Source organism: Sinocyclocheilus anshuiensis, unplaced genomic scaffold (genome assembly GCF_001515605.1).
Source record: "Sinocyclocheilus anshuiensis isolate Anshui unplaced genomic scaffold, SAMN03320099.WGS_v1.1 scaffold326, whole genome shotgun sequence".
NCBI classification, from domain to species: Eukaryota; Metazoa; Chordata; class Actinopteri; order Cypriniformes; family Cyprinidae; genus Sinocyclocheilus; species Sinocyclocheilus anshuiensis.
Genome location: NW_015546098.1, coordinates 1,775,174 through 1,784,439, shown reverse-complemented (window position 1 = coordinate 1,784,439; position 9,266 = coordinate 1,775,174). Strand labels below are relative to the sequence as shown.

Here is a 9,266-nt window from a genome sequence, read left to right as displayed (position 1 = left end):
CTATCTGTCTGTCTGTCTGTCTGTCTTTCTGTCTGTCTGTCTGTCTGTCTGTCTGTCTGTCTATCTATCTATCTATCAGTCTGTCTATCTCTGTCTATATATCTATCTATCTGTCTATCTATCAGCCTGTCTGTCTATCTATTTGTCTGTCTATCTGTCTATCTATCTATGTATCTATCTATCTGTCTATCTATCAGTCTATCTATCTATCAGTCTATCTATCAGTCTGTCTATCTATCAGTCTGTCTATCTATCTATCATCTATCTATCTATCTATCTATCTATCTATATCTATCTATCTATCTATCTATCTCTATCTATCTATCTGTCTGTCTGTCTATCTATCTATCAGTCTGTCTATCTCTGTCTATCTATCTGTCTATCTGTCTGTCTGTCTGTCTGTCTATCTATCTATCTATCTGACTGTCTATCTATGTATCGATATCCATCTCTTTCTATCTATCTATCTATCTATCTCTATCTATCTATCTGTCTGTCTGTCTATCTATCTATCTGACTGTATCTAACTAACTATATGTATATATATGTATATGACTTTCTATCTATCTATCTATCTATCTATCTATCTATCTATCTATCATCTATCTATTTGTCTGTCTTTCTGTGTCTATCTATCTGTCTATCCAGACAATGATATAAATTAAATCTTTTCTGTCAGGATCTCAATGGACTGGAAAGACAGTGAAGGTGTTTATTCCTCAAGGAGGAGCTGAGGAGTTTGTCTGAAGAGCTGGCTCAGTGTCAGGTACAGTATAGTACACTATTTGGTCAAATTAATCTTTTGTCTGTTTTCTCTGTCTCTGGCTATAGTGATGATGGTCCTAAACTATGTGTAAAATATTCTAATATTCTAAGATCATATCAGAAGCCCATATTAAGTTCTTCCTTAGAATATATATATTTATTTTAATATATTATTATTATTTATTTTTTTCCCCATAGTTGCAATGCTAGCAGGAAACTCACGGGACTTAATCCTCCTGCACATTGTTAAATCCCCAGCAGGTGGTGCCTAAAAACAAACACCTGCATTGTCAACAGCATCTCAAACGTGTAATCATTATAGACGGAGCAACCCATATTACTAATATATCATAATTTCTGAGCTCATAGCTTCCTTACAGACATCTAAACACCGATCTTGGTAACTGCTAATTAAGAAGAGCCCTCAGTTACTCGCTGTACAGCAGTCAAAGCCTTACTCTGACCTGCATCATCATCGTCGGCGGACTCTGTCGAGCTGTTCTTCACTCGCCTGCGGTTCACAATTGATTTATGTATTTACATGTATTTATAAAGCATCACGTATCATTTATGTAAAAGGCGCAGTGCCTGTCCATCGACTGCCATTAACTGCAAAATGTTTCTAGTGGACCTGAGAATTATCAGGCAGGCAGTTTTACTTTATTAATATTTGTATAAATAGCACCATTCAATGAGTGCGCTCATCCAGTGGGCATTCACGGTCTGCTGTATGAGATAAATAATTCATCAATACGACTGCCTTTCAACATATCAAACACCTTCCGTTCCACGAGAAAATCCCTGTAATGTGCAGGAGTTGCTCAATCTTCTGATGTTGTGAGCTTAAGCACTTGTGAAGAGACCACCTGTTTGATGGAGGACTCTTCTTAATTTGTCATTAAACACAATGAAGACTAGGAATTGTGAGATCTCTATTTCTTTTCATTTGCACAGTCTCTCTCTCTCTCTCTCGTGCACACGCTACTTTGTATGTTTAGCCCATGGTCTATCAAGGTCTGCCTGCACCATTTAGTAAATAATTAATTAGACACTTTTGAATAGGGTTTAAAATTCATGTACTAATTGGACACCAGCAGATTCTGCGGGGATTTATGACTTTAATCTTATAATGATGTGGACATAATTTAACAGATAATTTTATATTAAGTTGATCTGGTATAATTCAGTTTTTTTTAATTAATGTCAGAAAATGTAGTTTTTAGATGTCTCTCATTAAATGTAATGTAGCTTAAAAATCTTTCAGAGCTTTTTTCCCGGAGACACTGAATTGTAAGCGTGTCTTGCGTCTCTCTGACGCCACTTTCTTCTTCAGCCAACGAGTGAGTTCAGATTTACTCTTGTTTTCTTCAGTCGTTCCTCTATGAATAGGATTACTCTGATTTAATTTCTTTTTGGTTCATTTGTTAGAGCAGAAATGTTTCATGCATTTTGTTTGATTTCAGTATCAGTCCACTCTATGATATCATTTACTGTTTTTTTTCCCGTTGATTAGATCACATGATATTTGGCAGAGGTTTTAAAATATTAATAAGCCATTGTTAATCAGTTTCTGTCTATCTAAAAATTGAAAACTAATGTCAAACTACTTACTGTTTTCTTTTCAAGAATTTCATTGTTATAATGATGAAGATTTTCTTCATTTCTGACTTAATAGATTGGACCAAAAAAAAAAATAAACAAAAATCATATGCCGTATGGAAGCAAATTTCCGCTGCTGAATAAAAAAACAAAAAACGTAATTGCGACTTTTTATCTCACAATCTCAGAATTGCGAGAAAAAAATGTCGGGTTTGTGAGATAAAAAGTCACAATTACATTTTTTGGGTTTTTTTATTCATAAAAATGTATTATTATTTTTTATTATTTTTTTATAAATCAGCTTTCCATTGATGTATGGTTTGTTAGGATAGGACAATATCTGGCTGAGATACAACTATTTGAAAATCTGGAATCTGAGGGTGCAAAAAAAAATCTAAATATTGAGAAAATCATCTTTAAAGTTGCATTTACAGTAGAAAATGTACAAAATATCTTCATGGAACATGATCTTTACTTAATATCCTAATGATTTTTGGCATAAAAGAAAAATGTATAATTTTGACCCATACAATGTATTGTTGGCTATTGCTACAAATATACCCCAGCGACTTAACACTGCTTTCGTGCTCCAGGGACACAAATGAGAATATAAATGCAAAGTAATGACTGGAAATTGCTCATTCGGAAGCTGCTTTTAATAATGTTGTTGTTGTGTTGGCTTCTACAGACGAGGAGTTCGTGTGGTTCAGGTGGCCAGTCCAGATCTCAGTCCCTTTCTTCTACTGAATCATTATGCTTTTGTGTCTCAGACTTGAAATAAATGCTGCTTCTGTCACGTGAAATCCCTGATTTGCGAGCACTTGGGCAGTGGTGTTCTGCAGGGGTGTGTGTCGAACGCAGTTATGAGAGAACCTGAGAGCAGATGATGATCTAAACCCTCTTATCCTCCCTCTCTCCTCATCTAAACGCCTCTTTGAGGGATATACACTAGATTTAACATGACTTATGACCCTCGAAGAGAGTGTGGGGAGCTGCAAAAGTGGCATGGGAAAGCGAGAAAGAGTTCAAATCAGCAATGCCATTGTCATGCCGTCTTTCAGAAGTTATGATGATGATGATAAGAGGTGCAGATAAAGCAGTATTCCACACATGGGGGAAATTGAGGCCAGTGGCGTGGCTTGGTGTAACGGTTGTGTATTTATTCGGGTGAATATGAAATGGTTCTTTCCACCACCTGATGAAAGGTCAGAGATGTGGAGAAAGTTGTTGCTTGCGCGAAAGTGTTCCTCGACTCTAGAAGCGCGGGCAGGCTATGCTCTCTCCGTATCCCTCACAAACCTCTTCGCCAACAAACCGAGCTGCTCCTCAAAGAACTGGCATCGCTCACCTGAGGGCCTGTGCATACATCAGCTCCGCGCCACCCGGGACATTGACATGATAATTGCTCTGGCTCTGAGAAGCGCACAGGCTTCTGGGAATTCTGGCCGGTCTGGTAGCGAGTGAACGCTTGGCTTGGGATACGGTTAACATCAGCGAGCTTCAAGGCAGCGGCGCTCTCTGAGGACAGCCGTATCATGTCAGATGTCCTCGGGGAGAGAAAGGGTGGAGGAGATTGAAAAAGTGAACCAGGGAAAGGAGGATCCCAAGTGAGTGGCGGCTGTTCAAACAAACTTGCCCCAATTGTGATTCTTTTGTCTTTCCCCCCCAAACGCCCGCTAAAGAGGGTTAGATGCTGAAAGGAAAGGAGTGTTTGTGTTCCCCAGTGAGTAGTGTTCCTGGTTTGATATCCTGATAATTACTGATACCTGGAGACTGGAGTTATATCCCATCATTCCCTGTTGACCCTCTGCGGTATAAGCTCAGAGAGCGCTCTGAGTGCTTTAAATGCACGTTTCTTCTCCCACAGCGTCCAGTCTATCCTGCAGTGTTTTATCTCCTAACCGAGCATCGCCGTTGCATCATCCCAGATAGATTTTCCAGTGTGAATGGCTGAGGCCGGCCGATCGCTTCTGTATGCTGTTTCTGCCTTTAATTTTGCTCTTCTGTTGTACTAGAGAAAAGCAGAAAGCTGAGAACAAGGACAGGACAGTTCTGGAGATCCTTCAAGCAAAAGACGACAGAATCCGAGAGCTTTACTCGATTCAAACCACAGCGCAGCCGAGAAACCTTCGGCTCTCCTTGTTTAATGAGCACCTCTGACTGCTTGATAGATCTGCTTGGATGACAGCTAATGATGAAGCCGTGTTGTTAATTCACCTTTAATCATGCCTCTTAATGAAACATCTGTCAGTCGGCTTCGTTAGGAGCTCTGTCTCTTCAGCAGCAGCGAGTCCGTCAAACGTGTCCATGCATCACGCACACTCTTCATTTGAGTAAATAAGATTAGCCACGGCTTGATAACCCATAGCGGAGCAAACCGGAGCTTGCTAAACACAGCAGCTCCGACGTCAAGGCAGTGTTATTAATAGAAGGTTTATCATAGCAGGAATTACGTTTAGCGTCAGCAGCACTGTAGATATGAACACCTAGGTGGCACATTAGCAGCGATCGCTAATTACAGTGATGCGTCTGCAGGTCTGCCATATTGGAAAGGTCAAGATCCGCTTGTAATTGCAAGGAAGTGAATGTCAGATGACAGGCGTGCTTTGCTAACAGTCCCTTCTTACCGATTTTCACAGGATTTGGTTTGTCATAAATGTCAGATGGTTCTGTGTGTTGTTGACGACGTTCTGTTCAAAATGGAAGCGTATCGGTAAAGTCGATGATCTGGAGCAACTGTCTGATTCTTGAACATTTGAATAAAATAAGGTTGTAAAGCATAAATGAACTTGAAGATTGAAAAACAGTCAAATATAATCTATTTTATATAGTAAATTGGTATAACGGGTGGACCTCTAGGGATAAACCTATTGTATAAACGATTGTACATACTGGGTTAAATGACCTGCAGAATATTAACATTATATAAACCATAAATATAAGATTGCAGATCTGTTGACACATCCATAGCTATGTGTTCATATCTATGCTCAGCGATTCCTCAGTTAATTTCAGATTCAGAACCAGCGGTGCAAATTTTGAAGTTGATATTTCAGTATGCTGTATTATGAAGAGATACAAAATCTTTCCTTCTGTCAGCTTTAAGTTTCACCGGCCGGTTAGTGGAATACGGCCATCGTGCCCTGTTTGAGAAACTCATTAATAGTCAGAATGCTGGGTACCACTCAAAACCACTGGCATTCGTCTCGTCCAGATTTTGCGCCAAACGAACCCAAATGTGATTAATTGCTTTTTCCTTCCTTGGCCGTGTGATGGTCTGCTGAATCCTCATCTCATCTCTGCGTTTCCACACTAACTTTGACCAGCTTTCCTCTCACCCACCCCCTTCCATTACCTCTCTTCTTCCATTTTTGTAACATAATTAGCTTTCATTTTTGAACTGCACTGGGGATTTCTAATGCTAATCTCTCTGTCCTAGACATCTTAGCTTCGTTAAACCTCTTTTCCTACCAAATGAGAGGGACTGGGGTTAAAACAGTGCTTGCCTACCTCATTATCAACATTTTGAATTGAGCTTCGCTTGTGCTATAAATCTCTATTAAAACCTGCATGTGCATGGTGCGCAGACTGAACATAAGTTCTCTATCTAGAAAGATTCAAGTGATTTCTCCCAACATGGCAGTTAATTGCCTCCCGCAGCTCAGGGTTATTTTTGAGATATCGGCGTCGACACAACCGGTTAAAGTGCGTGTTAGCGATAGGAGCGCGTTATCGCAATATTGGAGATCGTAGAGGGATAACTGTGACCCATAGTGAATATTTAACTACATGTCAACTAACTCTAACTATTAGTAGACTTAGTTTAGGGTTAGGGTTGGTAGAATATGTCGATGTACTTGCAGAGTTTCTTATAGTCAGTCGAATGTCTGTTAAAATAAAGTGTCAGCAGATATTAAGCACACAGTCGACTAATACTCTAATGACTGCTAGCTGATAAGTTACTTCTCAACAGTTGTCTAAAGGCTACCCTCAAAATAATCTAACTGATATTACTATAAAAATACTTCAAAGCCAATGTGCCATATTACACATTCGTCTGATCTGATATCTGATATAAATCATCTTTTCATATTTATTATTAGTATTATTTATAAGTGGTCTTTGTCTGCTTTAAGTAAAGTAAGTTACTGACCACATTATAAAGCCTTTTGGATGTTTTCATGAAGACTTTGTATTTGTCATTTTACAGTAAAAACAGTGATAAGATGTTATTGTGCAGATCTTAAACAATGGCTGGATATGAGACTTATAATCCATTATAACTATGGGAAATATAATCCATTGTAACTTAAGTGGATGCATTGTGTTGATTGTGTGTTATAAATCATCACACTCTGAAAAGCTCACGATTAAGTAAACATTACAATGCATTAAAACGGTAGTTATGATTGTTCATGAGATGAAACAACCTATAATAAGGTTTTTTTATCATGCATTAAGCATTCATTATAAAGTGTTGCCTTTCTGGGTAATTAAACAGGGTCTCGTGCTCTCAGTCGTAGTAAGCAACAAGCCACCTCTCAGTATAACAAATGTGACATATTGCTACTCTATCATTACTTTTCGGACTCAGTCCACAATGATTTCTTCGGAAACCGATTACAGTTTTGGCCAAATATTACCCGTTGCAATTCCGACACGTAGCAGCAAGTGAACAACTGAATCATTCTAGTTATCGTGCTTTATCGTGTCGCAGTACAGCACCAATAATTCCCGCGTCCCGCTTGCAAGAGTTTAGCGCTACAGGATGCTTCCCCTTCTCCGTATCACGCAGCAGCTGACCCATTACAGAAACTAGCTCTCAGTGCTGTAAACACTCATACCCAGATTGCTTGTGACTAACGGCTGTCTCTCACGATCACCCGTACGGCTCTTTAAACAGAAAGTGACGGCACAGGAGAAGGAGATAAACAGCCGGGTTCAGCGGTTGCGTGGCAGTGCGGTCTAATGAAGAAAGAACTGGCAGCTCTGCAGCACACACTGGGGAATAAGAGTCGACAACTTAAGGTTTGGACAGATTTCCACTGGCACCACTTGTAAAGCTCTGCCTCTGTGCCTGTGACACCGGGAAGAGAGGGAGGGGAAAAACTGAGAAGCCCCTGGAGGCAATCGCCTACGGCCTCAAAATCCCGGGTTGGGGCGCCAGCGACAGCGGAGCTCGGACAAGCAGCAGCTAACGTTGTCCAATAAATACTTAATGATGGCCGAGCAGGGGAAAAAGTGCGTATGTGATGTGGCTTCTGCTTAATTACCTTCTGATGGGACTGGCATGATTAATTGATAAAGTGAAGATCTGGGGAGGATGCGTGTTTGCAGGGTCTCTCTTAGCAAAGGGAGAGCGAGAGCTTAGCATCAAAGGCAGGCTGGCAGGACTAATGGGCCTGTAGTGGAGCTTTTCTCATTAGAGCTAAAGATGGCTTACCTGCGTGGGTTCGGCTTGCCCTGCCAGCACAGGTAAGCTCCAAAGGCCTCCCTTTCATCCCGGCGCTGCGACCGACTCTCGCTCGCTTTCCCCCGGCAGGAAGTGAGGAGGAGGGCAGGCGTGCCCTACAGGAAGCCAGGCAACAATTAGATGCTCAGCCGGAGCTGGAGAGACTGCGGGATCAAGAAGCCGTCAGCAGTTCCAGAGTCAAGGTAAGGTCCCCCGCTTTGCACCCCGTTCTTCTTTCTTCATGTAAATGAGCTTGTCTCACAATGCGCAAATGTTAAATATTGATAGATATGTTCGGCGGGGGGGGCTTCCCCACTCAACAGCGGGAGAGTATTGACCAGAGATGTTTTACATGTGGCCTAGAGTCGCGGTGCACAGCGACTCGGACGGAGCAGGAGCATGTTGTTAGAATGTTCCATAGGGCCTCGTTCAGCATTGTGTATGTTTAATAAAGCTTGTGTCACTCAAGCACCTGTGTGATTACCTGCTTTACATACAGATTTGTGTTCGCTGCTCTCCGCGGGGAAGGGCCGAGTCAGGTCTGTGTGGACCTTAAACTCTAACTAGTCCAATTAAAGCAGACTGTAGTGTTGCTCGGACGGTGTCCCCTTCCCTCCTGCGCGCTCTGTCTCTCTCTGCGCTCCTGTCAGCGCTGGCTAGTTTTTAATGAGGGCTGGCCTGTGCTCTCACCGGCCCGAGCGTTTGATGCTCGGCATCTGTTTGCTTCTCATTATCTCCATCAGCTCCTGTGATACGCTGCTGATAGGCTTCCCGCTTTAGCTGCTCGTGCTTTCCTTTTCTTCTGTTGTCTGTCTTTTGTTCCTCTTTGCTGTGTGCGGTCAGCTCCCTGTGAGGAGGGTCGGTGACGCATAAGAGTGTCCACAATAAAGAAAAAACAATAAACAAGTCTTTTAAAAATGGTAGTTTAAAACTTATGTCTTAGAAATGTGTTCATGTTGGATTTATATGACTTTTAAAAATATAATCTCTTTATACCATTTTTGAAAAGAAAAAAAAAAACGTTTATATTTATGATTCAGCAGTGTCATGTGGTGTAACCATCAAGTGAAAAGATGAAATGACATTTTCACACCTTAATTTTTTATTATTTATTTGTTTATCCATTTTATTTATTTTTTAAAAATCTTGAATTATTTATTCATAAAAATGCCAAAGTTGTTGGGGAGTCGCACCACTTGACATTTATTTATTTATTTATTTCGGCTAGGGGGTGTGGTATTGACAAAAAAAGGATATCTCAATTGTTTTCTGGGATTTTGTTGATTACGATAATTAGGCATTATTTAGGGTAATCCTAACCCTTTTCATAATCGTCATATATTGTGTGGTGGTCAGATCACAGCGGTGACCGGAATTAACAATAATTGCCACCTTTACTTGATTTCTAGAGCTTTTTACCTTTATAATAACACCCCCCCCCCCCCCCCCC

General features: G+C 40.7%; 1 long non-coding RNA gene across 1 annotated transcript in view; it reads left to right on the top strand.

Moving 5' to 3' along the window:
* The window catches only part of LOC107700289 (uncharacterized), a 31,899-nt gene that overhangs the window by 2,025 nt on the left and 20,608 nt on the right, over window positions 1–9,266 (top strand). Inside the window, exon 2 of the long non-coding RNA XR_001635534.1 lies at window positions 680–766. This is a non-coding gene — a long non-coding RNA (uncharacterized LOC107700289). The remainder of the gene's footprint in view (window positions 1–679; window positions 767–9,266) is intronic.